Source organism: Stenella coeruleoalba (assembly GCF_951394435.1).
Source record: "Stenella coeruleoalba genome assembly, contig: scaffold_55, whole genome shotgun sequence".
Taxonomy (NCBI): domain Eukaryota; kingdom Metazoa; phylum Chordata; class Mammalia; order Artiodactyla; family Delphinidae; genus Stenella; species Stenella coeruleoalba.
In genome coordinates, this window is record NW_027646028.1 from 424,728 (window position 1) to 445,596 (window position 20,869).

A 20,869-nucleotide genomic window follows, 5' to 3' on the forward strand; every position below is an offset into this window, starting at 1 on the left:
TACAGTGCCCCTGAGCTCCTTTCTTCAACTCGCTTTCTTGTGACCTGGCCGCAACACCGCAGAATGGCTTCAGGCCCTAATCTGGTTCCGGCCCGGCATGCTGAGCCTTTGGTTAATTCCTCTTCCTGGTGGGAAATGAGAGTTAAATTTGCCCGTCCAGACACCTCCAGCTAGCCTCTCATTGGTTCTCGCTATTCCTGTTCATCTTCCGCAGAAATTGCAAACTGGGCAAAACAGGAGGTTAAAGGGACTGACTCTCCAAGTCGGGAGAGTGTTAGTAAAGCGTCTGGAATGTTGCACCCGAGTACCAGGGGAGGAAAACTGAGACATATTTGAAGACGTCTCCCGTTCACATGGTTGATCATACTCTGGGTTCCACATGCATGTTTTAGCTGAAGGAAGAATACCTTAAACCTGGGTAGTTGAAACCCGTGGAATGAGTACCATGCAATATGACTTCAAAGGGTCTTCATTTGCTCACCGAACCTCTCCAATCCTATCACTGCTGCGTTTATTCCCCTGTACACACGCTTGATTCTCTTTTGGAGACATAGCAATCTATAGGTTTTAAGATACTTACTAGTCAGGTACATTCTTAGGCGTTTAATATGCGGTGTTGAGTCCATTTCGTTGAGCAAGGAGTAGCTCTTGTCTATTCCATATTTGGCTTAAGGAACTTTATCTGTGCTCATTTCAATCTCTGGTTTTATGCAGCACCCCAACTCACCTTTCCCCTTAAGCAAGCATAAGTTGGTTTTCTAAATTTGAGACCCTGTTCTGTTCTGTAATTCAGTTCCTGTGTAGCCAAGTTTACATTCCGTGTATTACTGATATCTTATGATGTTTCTTTTTCTGTGTGACTTATTTCAGTTAGAATCATCATACCTGAATCCACTCATTGTGCTGCTAAGGGCCTGATGACACAGATTTCATTGCTGAGTGATATTGCTTTGTAAGTAAATACCACAACTTCTTTATCCATTTTTCACTTTCTGCGATGTTGAACTTGTACTGTAAACGAGGTTCTTGTAAACAGAGCCATTCCAAACTTTGGGGTGGCTGTGTCTTTTTGATTTTAATTTCCCTAAACTATAGGACCATAAGTGGAAATGCCCTAGGTTCTGTTGCTTTGTTTTTTAGATGTTTCAGGAATCACCATACACTTCTCCCGAGTGGTTGTTGGCAATTTACATCCCGCCCATCAGCATAACAAGGCTCCCAGTTCTCCATGGCCTGTCCTGCCTTTCTGGATTTTACACTTTTTTCAGATGGCCCTTTTGACCGGGGGGAAGTGAGACTTCATTGTAGTGCAGATTTCCTTTGCAAGCTTGCTTGGTTGGCCAAAAAGGGCGTATGCGTTTTTTCCTGAATATATTCAGGAAAAAACGCATACGCCCTTTTTGGCCAAGTGCATCATTGTGGACGTTCTGCCTCTTTTCCTATGCTTTCAATGCAATTCCAGTCTACCTCCTGAAATTGGTTTCCTGCAATTCTGCCCCGCTTTCAAGTCCTCTTGGCAGCCTTACTTCAGTCTATTTTTGGACGATAGCTGTCATTTATAACTCTGCAGGTTTGTGAATTACAGTGCCCCTGAGCTCCTTTCTTCAACTCGCTTTCTTGTGACCTGGCCGCAACACCGCAGGATGGCTTCAGGACCTAATCTGGTTCCGGCACGGCACGCTGAACCTTTGGTTAATTCCTCTTCCTGGTGGGAAATGAGAGTTAAATTTGCCCGTCCAGACACCTCCAGCTAGCCTCTCATTGGTTCTCGCTATTCCTGTTCATCTTCCGCAGAAATTGCAAACTGGGCCAAACAGGAGGTTAAAGGGACTGACTCTCCAAGTCGGGAGAGTGTTAGTAAAGCGTCTGGAATGTTGCACCCGAGTACGAGGGTACGAAAACTGAGACATATTTGAACACGTCTCCCGATCACATGGTTGATCATACTCTAGGTTCCACATGCATGTTTTAGCTGAAGGAAGAATACCTTAAACCTGGGTAGTTGAAACCCGTGGAATGGGTACCATGCAATATGACTTCAAAGGGTCTTCATTTGCTCACCGAACCTCTCCAATCCTATCACTGCTGCGTTTATGCCCCTGTACACATGCTTGATTCTCTTTTGGAGACATAGCAATCCATAGGTTTTAAGATACTAGTCAGGAACATTCTTACGCGTTTAATATGGGGTGTTGAGTCCATTTCGTTGAGCAAGGAGTAGCTCTTGTCTATTCCATATTTGGCTTAAGGAACTTTATCTGTGCTCATTTCAATCTCTGGTTTTATGCAGCACCCCAACTCACCTTTACCCTTAAGCAAGCATAAGTTGGTTTTCTAAATTTGAGACCCTGTTCTGTTCTGTAATTCAGTTCCTGTGTAGCCAAGTTTACATTCCGTGTATTACTGATATCTTATGATGTTTCTTTTTCTGTGTGACTTATTTCAGTTAGAATCATCATACCTGAATCCACTCATTGCGATGCTAAGGGCCTGATGACATAGATTTCATTGCTGAGTGATATTGCTTTGTAAGTGAATACCACAACTTCTTTATCCATTTTTCACTTTCTGCGATGTTGAACTTGTACTGTAAACGAGGTTCTTGTAAACAGAGCCGTTCCAAACTTTGGGGTGGCTGTGTCTTTTTGATTTTAATTTCCCTAAGCTATAGGACCATAAGTGGAAGTGCCCTAGGCTCTGTTGCTTTGTTTTTTAGATGTTTCAGGAAACACCATACACTTCTCCCAAGTGTCTGTTGGCAATTTACATCCCGCCCATCAGCATAACAAGGCTCCCAGTTCTCAATGGCCTGTTGCCTTTCTGGATTTTACACTTTTTTCAGATGGCCCTTTTGACCGGGGGGAAGTGAGACTTCATTGTAGTGCAGATTTCCTTTGCAAGCTTGCTTGGTTGGCCAAAAAGGGCGTATGCGTTTTTTCCTGAATATATTCAGGAAAAAACGCATACGCCCTTTTTGGCCAAGTGCATCATTGTGGACGTTCTGCCTCTTTTCCTATGCTTTCAATGCAATTCCAGTCTACCTCCTGAAATCGGTTTCCTGCAATTCTGCCCCGCTTTCAAGTCCTCTTGGCAGCCTTACTTCAGTCTATTTTTGGACGATAGCTGTCATTTATAACTCTGCAGGTTTGTGAATTACAGTGCCCCTGAGCTCCTTTCTTCAACTCGCTTTCTTGTGACCTGGCCGCAACACCGCAGGATGGCTTCAGGCCCTAATCTGGTTCCGGCCCGGCATGCTGAGCCTTTGGTTAATTCCTCTTCCTGGTGGGAAATGAGAGTTAAATTTGCCCGTCCAGACACCTCCAGCTAGCCTCTCATTGGTTCTCGCTATTCCTGTTCATCTTCCGCAGAAATTGCAAACTGGGCCAAACAGGAGGTTAAAGGGACTGACTCTCCAAGTCGGGAGAGTGTTAGTAAAGCATCTGGAATGTTGCACCCGAGTACCATTGGAGGAAAACTGAGACATATTTGAACACGTCTCCCGTTCACATGGTTGATCATACTCTGGGTTCCACATGCATGTTTTAGCTGAAGGAAGAATACCTTAAACCTGGAGAGTTGAGACCCGTGTAATGGGTACCATGCAATATAACTTCAAAGGGTCTTCATTTGCTCACCGAACCTCTCCAATCCTATCACTGCTGTGTTTATTCCCCTGTACACACGCTTGATTCTCTTTTGGAGACATAGCAATCCATAGGTTTTAAGATACTTACTAGTCAGGTACATTCTTAGGGGTTTAATATGGGGTTTTGAGTCCATTTCGTTGAGCAAGGAGTAGCTCTTGTCTATTCCATATTTGGCTTAAGGAACTTTATCTGTGCTCATTTCAATCTCTGGTTTTATGCAGCACCCCAACTCACCTTTCCCCTTAAGCAAGCATAAGTTGGTTTTCTAAATTTGAGACCCTGTTCTGTTCTGTAATTCAGTTCCTGTGTAGCCAAGTTTACATTCCGTGTATTACTGATATCTTATGATGTTTCTTTTTCTGTGTGACTTATTTCAGTTAGAATCATCATACCTGAATCCACTCATTGTGCTGCTAAGGGCCTGATGACACAGATTTCATTGCTGAGTGATATTGCTTTGTAAGTAAATACCACAACTTCTTTATCCATTTTTCACTTTCTGCGATGTTGAACTTGTACTGTAAACGAGGTTCTTGTAAACAGAGGCGTCCCAAACTTTGGGGTGGCTGTGTCTTTTTGATTTTAATTTCCCTAAGCTATAGGACCATAAGTGGCAGTGCCCTAGGCTCTGTTGCTTTGTTTTTTAGATGTTTCAGGAAACACCATACACTTCTCCCGAGTGTCTGTTGGCAATTTACATCCCGCCCATCAGCATAACAAGGCTCCCAGTTCTCCATGGCCTGTCGTGCCTTTCTGGATTTTACACTTTTTTCAGATGGCCCTTTTGACCGGGGGGAAGTGAGACTTCATTGTAGTGCAGATTTCCTTTGCAAGCTTGCTTGGTTGGCCAAAAAGGGCGTATGCGTTTTTTCCTGAGTATATTCAGGAAAAAACGCATACGCCCTTTTTGGCCAAGTGCATCATTGTGGACGTTCTGCCTCTTTTACTATGCTTTCAATGCAATTCCAGTCTACCTCCTGAAATCGGTTTCCTGCAATTCTGCCCCGCTTTCAAGTCCTCTTGGCAGCCTTACTTCAGTCTATTTTTGGACGATAGCTGTCATTTATAACTCTGCAGGTTTGTGAATTACAGTGCCCCTGAGCTCCTTTCTTCAACTTGCTTTCTTGTGACCTGGCCGCAACACCGCAGGATGGCTTCAGGCTCTAATCTGGTTCCGGCCCGGCATGCTGAGCCTTTGGTTAATTCCTCTTCCTGGTGGGAAATGAGAGTTAAATTTGCCCGTCCAGACACCTCCAGCTAGCCTCTCATTGGTTCTCGCTATTCCTGTTCATCTTCCACAGAAATTGCAAACTGGGCCAAACAGGAGGTTAAAGGGACTGACTCTCCAAGTGGGGAGACTGTTAGTAAAGCGTCTGGAATGTTGCACCCGAGTACCAGGGGAGGAAAACTGAGACATAATTGAACACGTCTCCCGTTCACATGGTTGATCATACTTGGGTTCCACATGCATGTTTTAGCTGAAGGAAGAATACCTTAAACCTGGATAGTTAAGACCCGTGTAATGGGTACCATGCAATATGACTTCAAAGGGTCTTCATTTGCTCACCGAACCTCTCCAATCCTATCACTGCTGCTTTTATGCCCCTGTACACATGCTTGATTCTCTTTCGGAGACATAGCAATCCATAGATTTTAAGATACTTACTAGTTAGGTACATTCTTAGGCGTTTAATATGCGGTGTTGAGTCCATTTCGTTGAGCAAGGAGTAGCTCTTGTCTATTCCATATTTGACTTAAGGAACTTTATCTGTGCTCATTTCAATCTCTGGTTTTATGCAGCACCCCAACTCACCTTTACCCTTAAGCAAGCATAAGTTGGTTTTCTAAATTTGAGACCCTGTTCTGTTCTGTAATTCAGTTCCTGTGTAGCCAAGTTTACATTCCGTGTATTACTGATATCTTATGATGTTTCTTTTTCTGTGTGACTTACTTCAGTTAGAATCATCATACCTGAATCCACTCATTGTGCTGCTAAGGGCCTGATGACACAGATTTCATTGCTGAGTGATATTGCTTTGTAAGTAAATACCACAACTTCTTTATCCATTTTTCACTTTCTGCGATGTTGAACTTGTACTGTAAACGAGGTTCTTGTAAACAGAGGCGTCCCAAACTTTGGGGTGGCTGTGTATTTTTGATTTTAATTTCCCTAAGCTATAGGACCGTAAGTGGCAGTGCCCTAGGCTCTGTTGCTTTGTTTTTTAGATGTTTCAGGAAACACCATACACTTCTCCCAAGTGTCTGTTGGCAATTTACATCCCGCCCATCAGCATAACAAGGCTCCCAGTTCTCCATGGCCTCTCCTGCCTTTCTGGATTTTACACTTTTTTCAGATGGCCCTTTTGACCGGGGGGAAGTGAGACTTCATTGTAGTGCAGATTTCCTTTGCAAGCTTGCTTGGTTGGCCAAAAAGGACGTATGCGTTTTTTCCTGAATATATTCAGGAAAAAACGCATACGTCCTTTTTGGCCAAGTGCATCATTGTGGACGTTCTGCCTCTTTTCCTATGCTTGCAATGCAATTCCAGTCTACCTCCTGAAATCGGTTTCCTGCAATTCTGCCCCGCTTTCAAGTCCTCTTGGCAGCCTTACTTCAGTCTATTTTTGGACGATAGCTGTCATTTATAACTCTGCAGGTTTGTGAATTACAGTGCCCCTGAGCTCCTTTCTTCAACTCGCTTTCTTGTGACCTGGCCGCAACACCGCAGGATGGCTTCAGGCCCTAATCTTGTTCCGGCACGGCACGCTGAGCCTTTGGATATTTCCTCTTCCTGGTGGGAAATGAGAGTTAAATTTGCCCGTCCAGACACCTCCAGCTAGCCTCTCATTGGTTCTCGCTATTCCTGTTCATCTTCCGCAGAAATTGCAAACTGGGCCAAACAGGAGGTTAAAGGCGCTGACTCTCCAAGTGGGGAGAGTGTTAGTAAAGCGTCTGGAATGTTGCACCCGAGTACCAGGGGAGGAAAACTGAGACATATTTGAACACGTCTCCCGTTCACATGGTTGATCATACTTGGGTTCCACATGCATGTTTTAGCTGAAGGAAGAATACCTTAAACCTGGAGAGTTAAGACCCGTGTAATGGGTACCATGCAATATGACTTCAAAGGGTCTTCATTTGCTCACCGAACCTCTCCAATCCTATCACTGCTGCGTTTATGCCCCTGTACACATGCTTGATTCTCTTTCGGAGACATAGCAATCCATAGGTTTTAAGATACTTACTAGTCAGGTACATTCTTAGGCGTTTAATATGCGGTGTTGAGTCCATTTCGTTGAGCAAGGAGTAGTTCTTGTCTATTCCATATTTGACTTAAGGAACTTTATCTGTGCTCATTTCAATCTCTGGTTTTATGCAGCACCCCAACTCACCTTTACCCTTAAGCAAGCATAAGTTGGTTTTCTAAATTTGAGACCCTGTTCTGTTTTGGAATGCAGTTCCTGTGTAGCCAAGTTTACATTCCGTGTATTACTGATATCTTATGATGTTTCTTTTTCTGTGTGACTTACTTCAGTTAGAATCATCATACCTGAATCCACTCATTGTGCTGCTACGGGCCTGATGACACAGATTTCATTGCTGAGTGATATTGCTTTGTAAGTAAATACAACAACTTCTTTATCCATTTTTCACTTTCTGCGATGTTGAACTTGTACTGTAAACGAGGTTCTTGTAAACAGAGCCGTTCCAAACTTTGGGGTGGCTGTGTCTTTTTGATTTTAATTTCCCTAAGCTATAGGACCATAAGTGGAAGTGCCCTAGGTTCTGTTGCTTTGTTTTTTAGATGTTTCAGGAAACACCATACACTTCTCCTGAGTGGTTGTTGGCAATTTACATCCCGCCCATCAGCATAACAAGGCTCCCAGTTCTCCATGGCCTGTCCTGCCTTTCTGGATTTTACACTTTTTTCAGATGGCCCTTTTGACCGGGGGGAAGTGAGACTTCATTGTAGTGCAGATTTCCTTTGCAAGCTTGCTTGGTTGGCCAAAAAGGGCGTATGCGTTTTTTCCTGAATATATTCAGGAAAAAACGCATACGCCCTTTTTGGCCAAGTGCATCATTGTGGACGTTCTGCCTCTTTTCCTATGCTTTCAATGCAATTCCAGTCTACCTCCTGAAATCGGTTTCCTGCAATTCTGCCCCGCTTTCAAGTCCTCTTGGCAGCCTTACTTCAGTCTATTTTTGGACGATAGCTGTCATTTATAACTCTGCAGGTTTGTGAATTACAGTGCCCCTGAGCTCCTTTCTTCAACTCGCTTTCTTGTGACCTGGCCGCAACACCGCAGGATGGCTTCAGGCCCTAATCTGGTTCCGGCACGGCACGCTGAGCCTTTGGTTAATTCCTCTTCCTGGTGGGAAATGAGAGTTAAATTTGCCCGTCCAGACACCTCCAGCTAGCCTCTCATTGGTTCTCGCTATTCCTGTTCATCTTCCGCAGAAATTGCAAACTGGGCCAAACAGGAGGTTAAAGGGACTGACTCTCCAAGTGGGGAGAGTGTTAGTAAAGCGTCTGGAATGTTGCACCCGAGTACCAGGGGAGGAAAACTGAGACATATTTGAACACGTCTCTCGATCACATGGTTGATCATACTTGGGTTCCACATGCATGTCTTAGCTGAAGGAAGAATACCTTAAACCTGGAGAGTTGAGACCCGTGTAATGGGTACCATGCAATATGACTTCAAAGGGTCTTCATTTGCTCACCGAACCTCTCCAATCCTATCACTGCTGCGTTTATGCCCCTGTACACATGCTTGATTCTCTTTCGGAGACATAGCAATCCATAGGTTTTAAGATACTTACTAGTCAGGTACATTCTTAGGCGTTTAATATGCGGTGTTGAGTCCATTTCGTTGAGCAAGGAGTAGCTCTTGTCTATTCCATATTTGGCTTAAGGAACTTTATCTGTGCTCATTTCAATCTCTGGTTTTATGCAGCACCCCAACTCACCTTTACCCTTAAGCAAGCATAAGTTGGTTTTCTAAATTTGAGACCCTGTTCTGTTCTGTAATTCAGTTCCTGTGTAGCCAAGTTTACATTCCGTGTATTACTGATATCTTATGATGTTTCTTTTTCTGTGTGACTTACTTCAGTTAGAATCATCATACCTGAATCCACTCATTGTGCTGCTAAGGGCCTGATGACACAGATTTCATTGCTGAGTGATATTGCTTTGTAAGTAAATACCACAACTTCTTTATCCATTTTTCACTTTCTGCGATGTTGAACTTGTACTGTAAACGAGGTTCTTGTAAACAGAGCCGTTCCATACTTTGGGGTGGCTGTGTCTTTTTGATTTTAATTTCCCTAAGCTATAGGACCATAAGTGGAAGTGCCCTAGGTTCTGTTGCTTTGTTTTTTAGATGTTTCAGGAAACACCATACACTTCTCCCGAGTGGTTGTTGGCAATTTACATCCCGCCCATCAGCATAACAAGGCTCCCAGTTCTCAATGGCCTGTCCTGCCTTTCTGGATTTTACACTTTTTTCAGATGGCCCTTTTGACCGGGGGGAAGTGAGACTTCATTGTAGTGCAGATTTCCTTTGCAAGCTTGCTTGGTTGGCCAAAAAGGGCGTATGCGTTTTTTCCTGAATATATTCAGGAAAAAACGCATACGCCCTTTTTGGCCAAGTGCATCATTGTGGACGTTCTGCCTCTTTTCCTATGCTTTCAATGCAATTCCAGTCTGCCTCCTGAAATCGGTTTCCTGCAATTCTGCCCCGCTTTCAAGTCCTCTTGGCAGCCTTACTTCAGTCTATTTTTGGACGATAGATGTCATTTATAACTCTGCAGGTTTGTGAATTACAGTGCCCCTGAGCTCCTTTCTTCAACTCGCTTTCTTGTGACCTGGCCGCAACACCGCAGGATGGCTTCAGGCCCTAATCTGGTTCTGGCCCGGCATGCTGAGCCTTTGGTTAATTCCTCTTCCTGGTGGGAAATGAGAGTTAAATATGCCCGTTCAGACACCTCCAGCTAGTCTCTCATTGGTTCTCGCTATTCCTGTTCATCTTCCGCAGAAATTGCAAACTGGGCCAAACAGGAGGTTAAAGGGACTGACTCTCCAAGTGGGGAGAGTGTTAGTAAAGCGTCTGGAATGTTGCACCCGAGTACCAGGGGAGGAAAACTGAGACATATTTGAACACGTCTCCCGTTCACATGGTTGATCATACTCTGGATTCCACATGCATGTTTTAGCTGAAGGAAGAATACCTTAAACCTGGAGAGTTGAGACCCGTGGAATGGGTACCATGCAATATGACTTCAAAGGGTCTTCATTTGCTCACCGAACCTCTCCAATCCTATCACTGCTGCGTTTATGCCCCTGGACACACGCTTGATTCTCTTTTGGAGACATAGCAATCCATAGGTTTCAAGATACTTACTAGTCAGGTACATTCTTAGGCGTTTTATATGGGGTGTTGAGTCCATTTCGTTGAGCAAGGAGTAGCTCTTGTCTATTCCATATTTGGCTTAAGGAACTTTATCTGTGCTCATTTCAATCTCTGGTTTTTTGCAGCACCCCAACTCACCTTTACCCTTAAGCAAGAATAAGTTGTTTTTCTAAATTTGAGACCCTGTTCTGTTCTGTAATTCAGTTTCTGTGTAGCCAAGTTTACATTCCGTGTATTACTGATATCTTATGATGTTTCTTTTTCTGTGTGACTTATTTCAGTTAGAATCATCGTACCTGAATCTACTCATTATGCTGCTACGGGAATGATGACATAGATTTCATTGCTGAGTGATACTGCATTGTACGTAAGTACCACAAGTCCTTTATCCATTTTTCACTTTCTGCGATGTTGAACTTGTACTGTAAACGAGGTTCTTGTAAACAGAGCCGTTCCAAACTTTGGGGTGGCTGTGTCTTTTTGATTTTAATTTCCCTAAACTATAGGACCATAAGTGGAAGTGCCCTAGGTTCTGTTGCTTTGTTTTTTAGATGTTTCAGGAAACACCATACACTTCTCCCGAGTGTCTGTTGGCAATTTACATCCCGCCCATCAGCATAACAAGGCTCCCAGTTCTCAATGGCCTGTTGCCTTTCTGGATTTTACACTTTTTTCAGATGGCCCTTTTGACCGGGGGGAAGTGAGACTTCATTGTAGTGCAGATTTCCTTTGCAGGCTTGCTTGGTTCGCCAAAAAGGGCGTATGCGTTTTTTCCTGAATATATTCAAGAAAAAACGCATACGCCCTTTTTGGCCAAGTGCATCATTGTGGACGTTCTGCCTCTTTTCCTATGCTTTCAATGCAATTTCAGTCTGCCTCCTGAAATCGGTTTCCTGCAATTCTGCCCCGCTTTCAACTCCTCTTGGCAGCCTTACTTCAGTATATTTTTGCACGATAGCTGTCATTTATAACTCTGCAGGTTTGTGAATTACAGTGTCCCTGAGCTCCTTTCTTCAACTCGCTTTCTTGTGACCTGGCCGCAACACCGCAGGATGGCTTCAGGCCCTAATCTGGTTCCTGCACGGCACGCTGAGCCTTTGGTTAATTCCTCTTCCTGGTGGGAAATGAGAGTTAAATTTGCCCGTCCAGACACCTCCAGCTAGCCTCTCATTGGTTCTCGCTATTCCTGTTCATCTTCCGCAGAAATTGCAAACTGGGCCAAACAGGAGGTTAAAGGGACTGACTCTCCAAGTGGGGAGAGTGTTAGTAAAGCGTCTGGAATGTTGCACCCGAGTACCAGGGGAGGAAAACTGAGACATATTTGAACACGTCTCCCGATCACATGGTTGATCATACTTGGGTTCCACATGCATGTCTTAGCTGAAGGAAGAATACCTTAAACCTGGAGAGTTGAGACCCGTGTAATGGGTACCATGCAATATGACTTCAAAGGGTCTTCATTTGCTCACCGAACCTCTCCAATCCTATCACTGCTGCGTTTATGCCCCTGTACACATGCTTGATTCTCTTTCGGAGACATAGCAATCCATAGGTTTTAAGATACTTACTAGTCAGGTACATTCTTAGGCGTTTAATATGCGGTGTTGAGTCCATTTCGTTGAGCAAGGAGTAGCTCTTGTCTATTCCATATTTGGCTTAAGGAACTTTATCTGTGCTCATTTCAATCTCTGGTTTTATGCAGCACCCCAACTCACCTTTACCTTTAAGCAAGCATAAGTTGGTTTTCTAAATTTGAGACCCTGTTCTGTTCTGTAATTCAGTTCCTGTGTAGCCAAGTTTACATTCCGTGTATTACTGATATCTTATGATGTTTCTTTTTCTGTGTGACTTATTTCAGTTAGAATCATCGTACCTGAATCTACTCATTATGCTGCTACGGGCCTGATGACATAGATTTCATTGCTGAGTGATACTGCATTGTACGTACGTACCACAAGTTCTTTATCCATTTTTCACATTCTGCGATGTTGAACTTGTACTGTAAACGAGGTTCTTGTAAACAGAGCCGTTCCAAACTTTGGGGTGGCTGTGTCTTTTTGATTTTAATTTCCCTAAGCTATAGGACCATAAGTGGAAGTGCCCTAGGCTCTGTTCCTTTGTTTTTTAGATGTTTCAGGAAACACCATACACTTCTCCCGAGTGTCTGTTGGCAATTTACATCCCGCCCATCAGCATAACAAGGCTCCCAGTTCTCAATGGCCTGTTGCCTTTCTGGATTTTACACTTTTTTCAGATGGCCCTTTTGACCGGGGGGAAGTGAGACTTCATTGTAGTGCAGATTTCCTTTGCAAGCTTGCTTGGTTGGCCAAAAAGGGCGTATGCGTTTTTTCCTGAATATATTCAGGAAAAAACGCATACGCCCTTTTTGGCCAAGTGCATCATTGTGGACGTTCTGCCTCTTTTCCTATGCTTTCAATGCAATTCCAGTCTGCCTCCTGAAATCGGTCTCCTGCAATTCTGCCCCGCTTTCAAGTCCTCTTGGCAGCCTTACTTCAGTCTATTTTTGGACGATAGCTGTCATTTATAACTCTGCAGGTTTGTGCATTACAGTGCCCCTGAGCTCTTTTCTTCAACTCGGTTTCTTTTGAGCTGGCCGCAACACCACAGGATGGCTTCAGGCCCTAATCTGGTTCCGGTACGGCATGCTGAGCCTTTGGTTATTTCCTCTTCCTGGTGGGAAATGAGAGTTAAATTTGCCCGTCCAGACACCTCCAGCTAGCCTCTCATTGGTTCTCGCTATTCCTGTTCATCTTCCGCAGAAATTGCAAACTGGGCCAAACAGGAGGTTAAAGGCGCTGACTCTCCAAGTGGGGAGAGTGTTAGTAAAGCGTCTGGAATGTTGCACCCGAGTACCAGGGGAGGAAAACTGAGACATATTTGAACACGTCTCCCGTTCACATGGTTGATCATACTTGGGTTCCACATGCATGTTTTAGCTGAAGGAAGAATATCTTAAACCTGGAAAGTTAAGACCCGTGTAATGGGTACCATGCAATATGACTTCAAAGGGTCTTCATTTGCTCACCGAACCTCTCCAATCCTATCACTGCTGCGTTTATGCCCCTGTACACATGCTTGATTCTCTTTCGGAGACATAGCAATCCATAGGTTTTAAGATACTTACTAGTCTGGTACATTCTTAGGCGTTTAATATGGGGTGTTGAGTCCATATCGTTGAGCAAGGAGTAGCTCTTGTCTATTCCATATTTGGCTTAAGGAACTTTATCTGTGCTCATTTCAATCTCTGGTTTTATGCAGCACCCCAACTCACCTTTACCTTTAAGCAAGAATAAGTTGGTTTTCTAAATTTGAGACCCTGTTCTGTTCTGTAATTCAGTTCCTGTGTAGCCAAGTTTCCATTCCGTGTATTACTGATATCTTATGATGTTTCTTTTTCTGTGTGACTTACTTCAGTTAGAATCATCATACCTGAATCCACTCATTGTGCTGCTAAGGGCCTGATGACACAGATTTCATTGCTGAGTGATATTGCTTTGTAAGTAAATACCACAACTTCTTTATCCATTTTTCACTTTCTGCGATGTTGAACTTGTACTGTAAACGAGGTTCTTGTAAACAGAGCCGTTCCAAACTTTGGGGTGGCTGTGTCTTTTTGATTTTAATTTCCCTAAGCTATAGGACCATAAGTGGCAGTGCCCTAGGCTCTGTTGCTTTGTTTTTTAGATGTTTCAGGAAACACCATACACTTCTCCCAAGTGTCTGTTGGCAATTTACATCCCGCCCATCAGCATAACAAGGCTCCCAGTTCTCAATGGCCTGTTGCCTTTCTGGATTTTACACTTTTTTCAGATGGCCCTTTTGACCAGAGTGAAGTGAGACTTCATTGTAGTGCAGATTTCCTTTGCAAGCTTGCTTGGTTGGCCAAAAAGGGCGTATGCGTTTTTTCCTGAATATATTCAGGAAAAAACGCATACGCCCTTTTTGGCCAAGTGCATCATTGTGGACGTTCTGCCTCTTTTCCTATGCTTTCAATGCAATTCCAGTCTACCTCCTGAAATCGGTTTCCTGCAATTCTGCCCCGCTTTCAAGTCCTCTTGGCAGCCTTACTTCAGTCTATTTTTGGACGATAGCTGTCATTTATAACTCTGCAGGTTTGTGAATTACAGTGCCCCTGAGTTCCTGTCTTCAACTCGTTTTCTTGTGACCTGGCCGCAACACCGCAGGATGGCTTCAGGCCCTAATCTGGTTCCGGCCCGGCATGCTGAGCCTTTGGTTAATTCCTCTTCCTGGTGGGAAATGAGAGTTAAATTTGCCCGTCCAGACACCTCCAGCTAGCCTCTCATTGGTTCTCGCTATTCCTGTTCATCTTCCGCAGAAATTGCAAACTGGGCCAAACAGGAGGTTAAAGGGACTGACTCTCCAAGTGGGGAGAGTGTTAGTAAAGCGTCTGGAATGTTGCACCCGAGTACCAGGGGAGGAAAACTGAGACATATTTGAACACGTCTCCCGATCACATGGTTGATCATACTCTAGGTTCCACATGCATGTTTTAGCTGAAGGAAGAATACCTTAAACCTGGGTAGTTGAAACCCGTGGAATGGGTACCATGCAATATGACTTCAAAGGGTCTTCATTTGCTCACCGCACCTCTCCAATCCTATCACTGCTGCGTTTATGCCCCTGTACACATGCTTGATTCTCTTTCGGAGACATAGCAATCCATAGGTTTTACGATACTTACTAGTCAGGTACATTCTTAGGCGTTTAATATGCGGTGTTGAGTCCATTTCATTGAGCAAGGAGTAGCTCTTGTCTATTCCATATTTGACTTAAGGAACTTTATCTGTGCTCATTTCAATCTCTGGTTTTATGCAGCACCCCAACTCACCTTTACCCTTAAGCAAGCATAAGTTGGTTTTCTAAATTTGAGACCCTGTTCTGTTCTGTAATTCAGTTCCTGTGTAGCCAAGTTTCCATTCCGTGTATTACTGATATCTTATGATGTTTCTTTTTCTGTGTGACTTATATCAGTTAGAATCATCATACCTGAATCCACTCATTGTGATGCTAAGGGCCTGATGACATAGATTTCATTGCTGAGTGATATTGCTTTGTAAGTAAATACCACAACTTCTTTATCCATTTTTCACTTTCTGCGATGTTGAACTTGTACTGTAAACGAGGTTCTTGTAAACAGAGCCGTTCCAAACTTTGGGGTGGCTGTGTCTTTTTTATTTTAATTTCCCTAAGCTATAGGACCATAAGTGGCAGTGCCCTAGGCTCTGTTGCTTTGTTTTTTAGATGTTTCAGGAAACACCATACACTTCTCCCGAGTGTCTGTTGGCAATTTACATCCCGCCCATCAGCATAACAAGGCTCCCAGTTCTCCATGGCCTGTCCTGCCTTTCTGGATTTTACACTTTTTTCAGATGGCCCTTTTGACCGGGGGGAAGTGAGACTTCATTGTAGTGCAGATTTCCTTTGCAAGCTTGCTTGGTTGGCCAAAAAGGGCGTATGCGTTTTTTCCTGAATATATTCAGGAAAAAACGCATACGCACTTTTTAGCCAAGTGCATCATTGTGGACGTTCTGCCTCTTTTCCTATGCTTTCAATGCAATTCCAGTCTACCTCCTGAAATCGGTTTCCTGCAATTCTGCCCCGCTTTCAAGTCCTCTTGGCAGCCTTACTTCAGTCTATTTTTGGATGATAGCTGTCATTTATAACTCTGCAGGTTTGTGAATTACAGTGCCCCTGAGCTCCTTTCTTCAACTCGCTTTCTTGTGACCTGGCCGCAACACCGCAGGATGGCTTCAGGCCCTAATCAGGTCCGGCCCGACATGCTGAGCCTTTGGTTAATTCCCCTTCCTGGTGGGAAATGAGAGTTAAATTTGCCCGTCCAGACACCTCCAGCTAGCCTCTCATTGGTTCTCGCTATTCCTGTTCATCTTCCGCAGAAATTGCAAACTGGGCCAAACAGGAGGTTAAAGGGACTGACTCTCCAAGTGGGGAGAGTGTTAGTAAAGCGTCTGGAATGTTGCACCCGAGTACCAGGGGAGGAAAACTGAGACATATTTGAACACGTCTCCCGATCACATGGTTGATCATACTCTAGGTTCCACATGCATGTTTTAGCTGAAGGAAGAATACCTTAAACCTGGGTAGTTGAAACCCGTGGAATGGGTACCATGCAATATGACTTCAAAGGGTCTTCATTTGCTCACCGAACCTCTCCAATCCTATCACTGCTGCGTTTATGCCCCTGTACACATGCTTGATTCTCTTTCGGAGACATAGCAATCCATAGGTTTTACGATACTTACTAGTCAGGTACATTCTTAGGCGTTTAATATGCGGTGTTGAGTCCATTTCGTTGAGCAAGGAGTAGCTCTTGTCTATTCCATATTTGGCTTAAGGAACTTTATCTGTGCTCATTTCAATCTCTGGTTTTATGCAGCACCCCAACTCACCTTTACCCTTAAGCAAGCATAAGTTGGTTTTCTAAATTTGAGACCCTGTTCTGTTCTGTAATTCAGTTCCTGTGTAGCCAAGTTTACATTCCGTGTATTACTGATATCTTATGATGTTTCTTTTTCTGTGTGACTTATTTCAGTTAGAATCATCATACCTGAATCCACTCATTGTGATGCTAAGAGCCTGATGACATAGATTTCATTGCTGAGTGATATTGCTTTGTAAGTAAATACCACAACTTCTTTATCCATTTTTCACTTTCTGCGATGTTGAACTTGTACTGTAAACGAGGTTCTTGTAAACAGAGGCGTCCCAAACTTTGGGGTGGCTGTGTCTTTTTGATTTTAATTTCCCTAAGCTATAGGACCATAAGTGGCAGTGCCCTAGGCTCTGTTGCTTTGTTTTTTAGATGTTTCAGGAAACACCATACACTTCTCCCGAGTGTCTGTTGGCAATTTACATCCCGCCCATCAGCATAACAAGGCTCCCCGTTCTCCATGGCCTGTCCTGCCTTTCTAGATTTTACACTTTTTTCAGATGGCCCTTTTGACCGGGGGGAAGTGAGACTTCATTGTAGTGCAGATTTCCTTTGCAAGCTTGCTTGGTTGGCCAAAAAGGGCGTATGCGTTTTTTCCTGAATATATTCAGGAAAAAACGCATACGCCCTTTTTGGCCAAGTGCATCATTGTGGACGTTCTGCCTCTTTTCCTATGCTTTCAATGCAATTCCAGTCTACCTCCTGAAATCGGTTTCCTGCAATTCTGCCCCGCTTTCAAGTCCTCTTGGCAGCCTTACTTCAGTCTATTTTTGGACGATAGCTGTCATTTATAACTCTGCAGGTTTGTGAATTACAGTGCCCCTGAGCTCCTTTCTTCAACTCGCTTTCTTTTGAGCTGGCCGCAACACCGCAGGATGGCTTCAGGCCCTAATCTGGTTCCGGCCCGGCATGCTGAGCCTTTGGTTAATTCCTCTTCCTGGTGGGAAATGAGAGTTAAATTTGCCTGTCCAGACACCTCCAGCTAGCCTCTCATTGGTTTTCGCTATTCCTGTTCATCTTCCGCAGAAATTGCAAACTGGGCCAAACAGGAGGTTAAAGGGACTGACTCTCCAAGTGGGGAGAGTGTTAGGAAAGCGTCTGGAATGTTGCACCCGAGTACCAGGGGAGGAAAACTGAGACATATTTGAACACGTCTCCCGATCACATGGTTGATTATACTCTAGGTTCCACATGCATGTTTTAGCTGAAGGAAGAATACCTTAAACCTGGGTAGTTGAAACCCGTGGAATGGGTACCATGCAATATGACTTCAAAGGGTCTTCATTTGCTCACCGCACCTCTCCAATCCTATCACTGCTGCGTTTATGCCCCTGTACACATGCTTGATTCTCTTTCGGAGACATAGCAATCCATAGGTTTTAAGATACTTACAAGTCAGGTACATTCTTAGGCGTTTAATATGCGGTGTTGAGTCCATTTCGTTGAGCAAGGAGTAGCTCTTGTCTATTCCATATTTGGCTTAAGGAACTTTATCTGTGCTCATTTCAATCTCTGGTTTTATGCAGCACCCCAACTCACCTTTACCCTTAAGCAAGCATAAGTTGGTTTTCTAAATTTGAGACCCTGTTCTGTTCTGTAATTCAGTTCCTGTGTAGCCAAGTTTACATTCCGTGTATTACTGATATCTTATGATGTTTCTTTTTCTGTGTGACTTACTTCAGTTAGAATCATCATACCTGAATCCACTCATTGTGCTGCTAAGGGCCTGATGACACAGATTTCATTGCTGAGTGATATTGCTTTGTAAGTAAATACCACAACTTCTTTATCCATTTTTCACTCTCTGCGATGTTGAACTTGTACTGTAAACGAGGTTCTTGTAAACAGAGCCGTTCCAAACTTTGGGGTGGCTGTGTCTTTTTGATTTTAATTTCCCTAAGCTATAGGACCATAAGTGGAAGTGCCCTAGGCTCTGTTGCTTTGTTTTTTAGATGTTTCAGGAAACACCATACACTTCTCCCAAGTGTCTGTTGGCAATTTACATCCCGCCCATCAGCATAACAAGGCTCCCAGTTCTCCATGACCTGTTGCCTTTCTGGATTTTACACTTTTTTCAGATGGCCCTTTTGACCGGGGGGAAGTGAGACTTCATTGTAGTGCAGATTTTCTTTGCAAGCTTGCTTGGTTGGCCAAAAAGGGCGTATGCGTTTTTTCCTGAATATATTCAGGAAAAAACGCATACGCCCTTTTTGGCCAAGTGCATCATTGTGGACGTTCTGCCTCTTTTCCTATGCTTTCAATGCAATTCCAGTCTACCTCCTGAAATCGGTTTCCTGCAATTCTGCCCCGCTTTCAAGTCCTCTTGGCAGCCTTACTTCAGTCTATTTTTGGACGATAGCTGTCATTTATAACTCTGCAGGTTTGTGAATTACAGTGCCCCTGAGCTCCTTTCTTCAACTCGCTTTCTTGTGACCTGGCCGCAACACCGCAGGATGGCTTCAGGCCCTAATCTGGTTCCGGCCCGGCATGCTGAGCCTTTGGTTAATTCCTCTTCCTGGTGGGAAATGAGAGTTAAATTTGCCCGTCCAGACACCTCCAGCTAGTCTCTCATTGGTTCTCGCTATTCCTGTTCATCTTCCGCAGAAATTGCAAACTGGGCCAAACAGGAGGTTAAAGGGACTGAATCTCCAAGTGGGGAGAGTGTTAGTAAAGCGTCTGGAATGTTGCACCCGACTACCAGGGGAGGAAAACTGAGACATATTTGAACACGTCTCCCGTTCACATGGTTGATCATACTTGGGTTCCACATGCATGTTTTAGCTGAAGGAAGAATACCTTAAACCTGGAGAGTTAAGACCCGTGTAATGGGTACCATGCAATATGACTTCAAAGGGTCTTCATTTGCTCACCGAACCTCTCCAATCCTATCACTGCTGCGTTTATGCCCCTGTACACATGCTTGATTCTCTTTCGGAGACATAGCAATCCATAGGTTTTAAGATACTTACTAGTCAGGTACATTCTTAGGCGTTTAATATGCGGTGTTGAGTCCATTTCGTTGAGCAAGGAGTAGCTCTTGTCTATTCCATATTTGGCTTAAGGAACTTTATCTGTGCTCATTTCAATCTCTGGTTTTATGCAGCACCCCAACTCACCTTTACCCTTAAGCAAGCATAAGTTGGTTTTCTAAATTTGAGACCCTGTTCTGTTCTGTAATTCAGTTCCTGTGTAGCCAAGTTTACATTCCGTGTATTACTGATATCTTATGATGTTTCTTTTTCTGTGTGACTTACTTCAGTTAGAATCATCATACCTGAATCCACTCATTGTGCTGCTAAGGGCCTGATGACACAGATTTCATTGCTGAGTGATATTGCTTTGTAAGTAAATACCACAACTTCTTTATCCATTTTTCACTTTCTGCGATGTTGAACTTGTACTGTAAACGAGGTTCTTGTAAACAGAGCCGTTCCAAACTTTGGGGTGGCTGTGTCTTTTTCATTTTAATTTCCCTAAGCTATAGGACCATAAGTGGAAGTGCCCTAGGTTCTGTTGCTTTGTTTTTTAGATGTTTCAGGAAACACCATACACTTCTCCCAAGTGGTTGTTGGCAATTTACATCCCGCCCATCAGCATAACAAGGCTCCCAGTTCTCCATGACCTGTCCTGCCTTTCTGGATTTTACACTTTTTTCAGATGGCCCTTTTGACCGGGGGGAAGTGAGACTTCATTGTAGTGCAGATTTCCTTTGCAAGCTTGCTTGGTTGGCCAAAAAGGGCGTATGCGTTTTTTCCTGAATATATTCAGGTAAAAACGCATACGCCCTTTTTGGCCAAGTGCATCATTGTGGACGTTCTGCCTCTTTTCCTATGCTTTCAATGCAATTCCAGTCTACCTCCTGAAATCGGTTTCCTGCAATTCTGCCCCGCTTTCAAGTCCTCTTGGCAGCCTTACTTCAGTCTATTTTTGGACGATAGCTGTCATTTATAACTCTGCAGGTTTGTGAATTACAGTGCCCCTGAGCTCCTTTCTTCAACTCGCTTTCTTGTGACCTGGCCGCAACACCGCAGGATGGCTTCAGGCCCTAATCTGGTTCCGGCACGGCACGCTGAGCCTTTGGTTATTTCCTCTTCCTGGTGGGAAATGAGAGTTAAATTTGCCCGTCCAGACACCTCCAGCTAGTCTCTCATTGGTTCTCGCTATTCCTGTTCATCTTCCGCGGAAATTGCAAACTGGGCCAAACAGGAGGTTAAAGGCGCTGAATCTCCAAGTGGGGAGAGTGTTAGTAAAGCGTCTGGAATGTTGCACCCGAGTACCAGGGGAGGAAAACTGAGACATATTTGAACACGTCTCCCGTT

At 44.0% G+C, this 20,869-nt stretch overlaps 1 long non-coding RNA gene across 1 annotated transcript in view; it reads left to right on the forward strand.

Moving 5' to 3' along the window:
- Positions 1-2,450: 2,450 nt before the first annotated feature.
- LOC307181381 overlaps positions 2,451-20,869 on the forward strand; it is a 305,523-nt gene continuing 287,104 nt past the window's right edge. Inside the window, exon 1 of the long non-coding RNA XR_013826616.1 lies at positions 2,451-2,532. This is a non-coding gene — a long non-coding RNA (uncharacterized lncRNA). The remainder of the gene's footprint in view (positions 2,533-20,869) is intronic.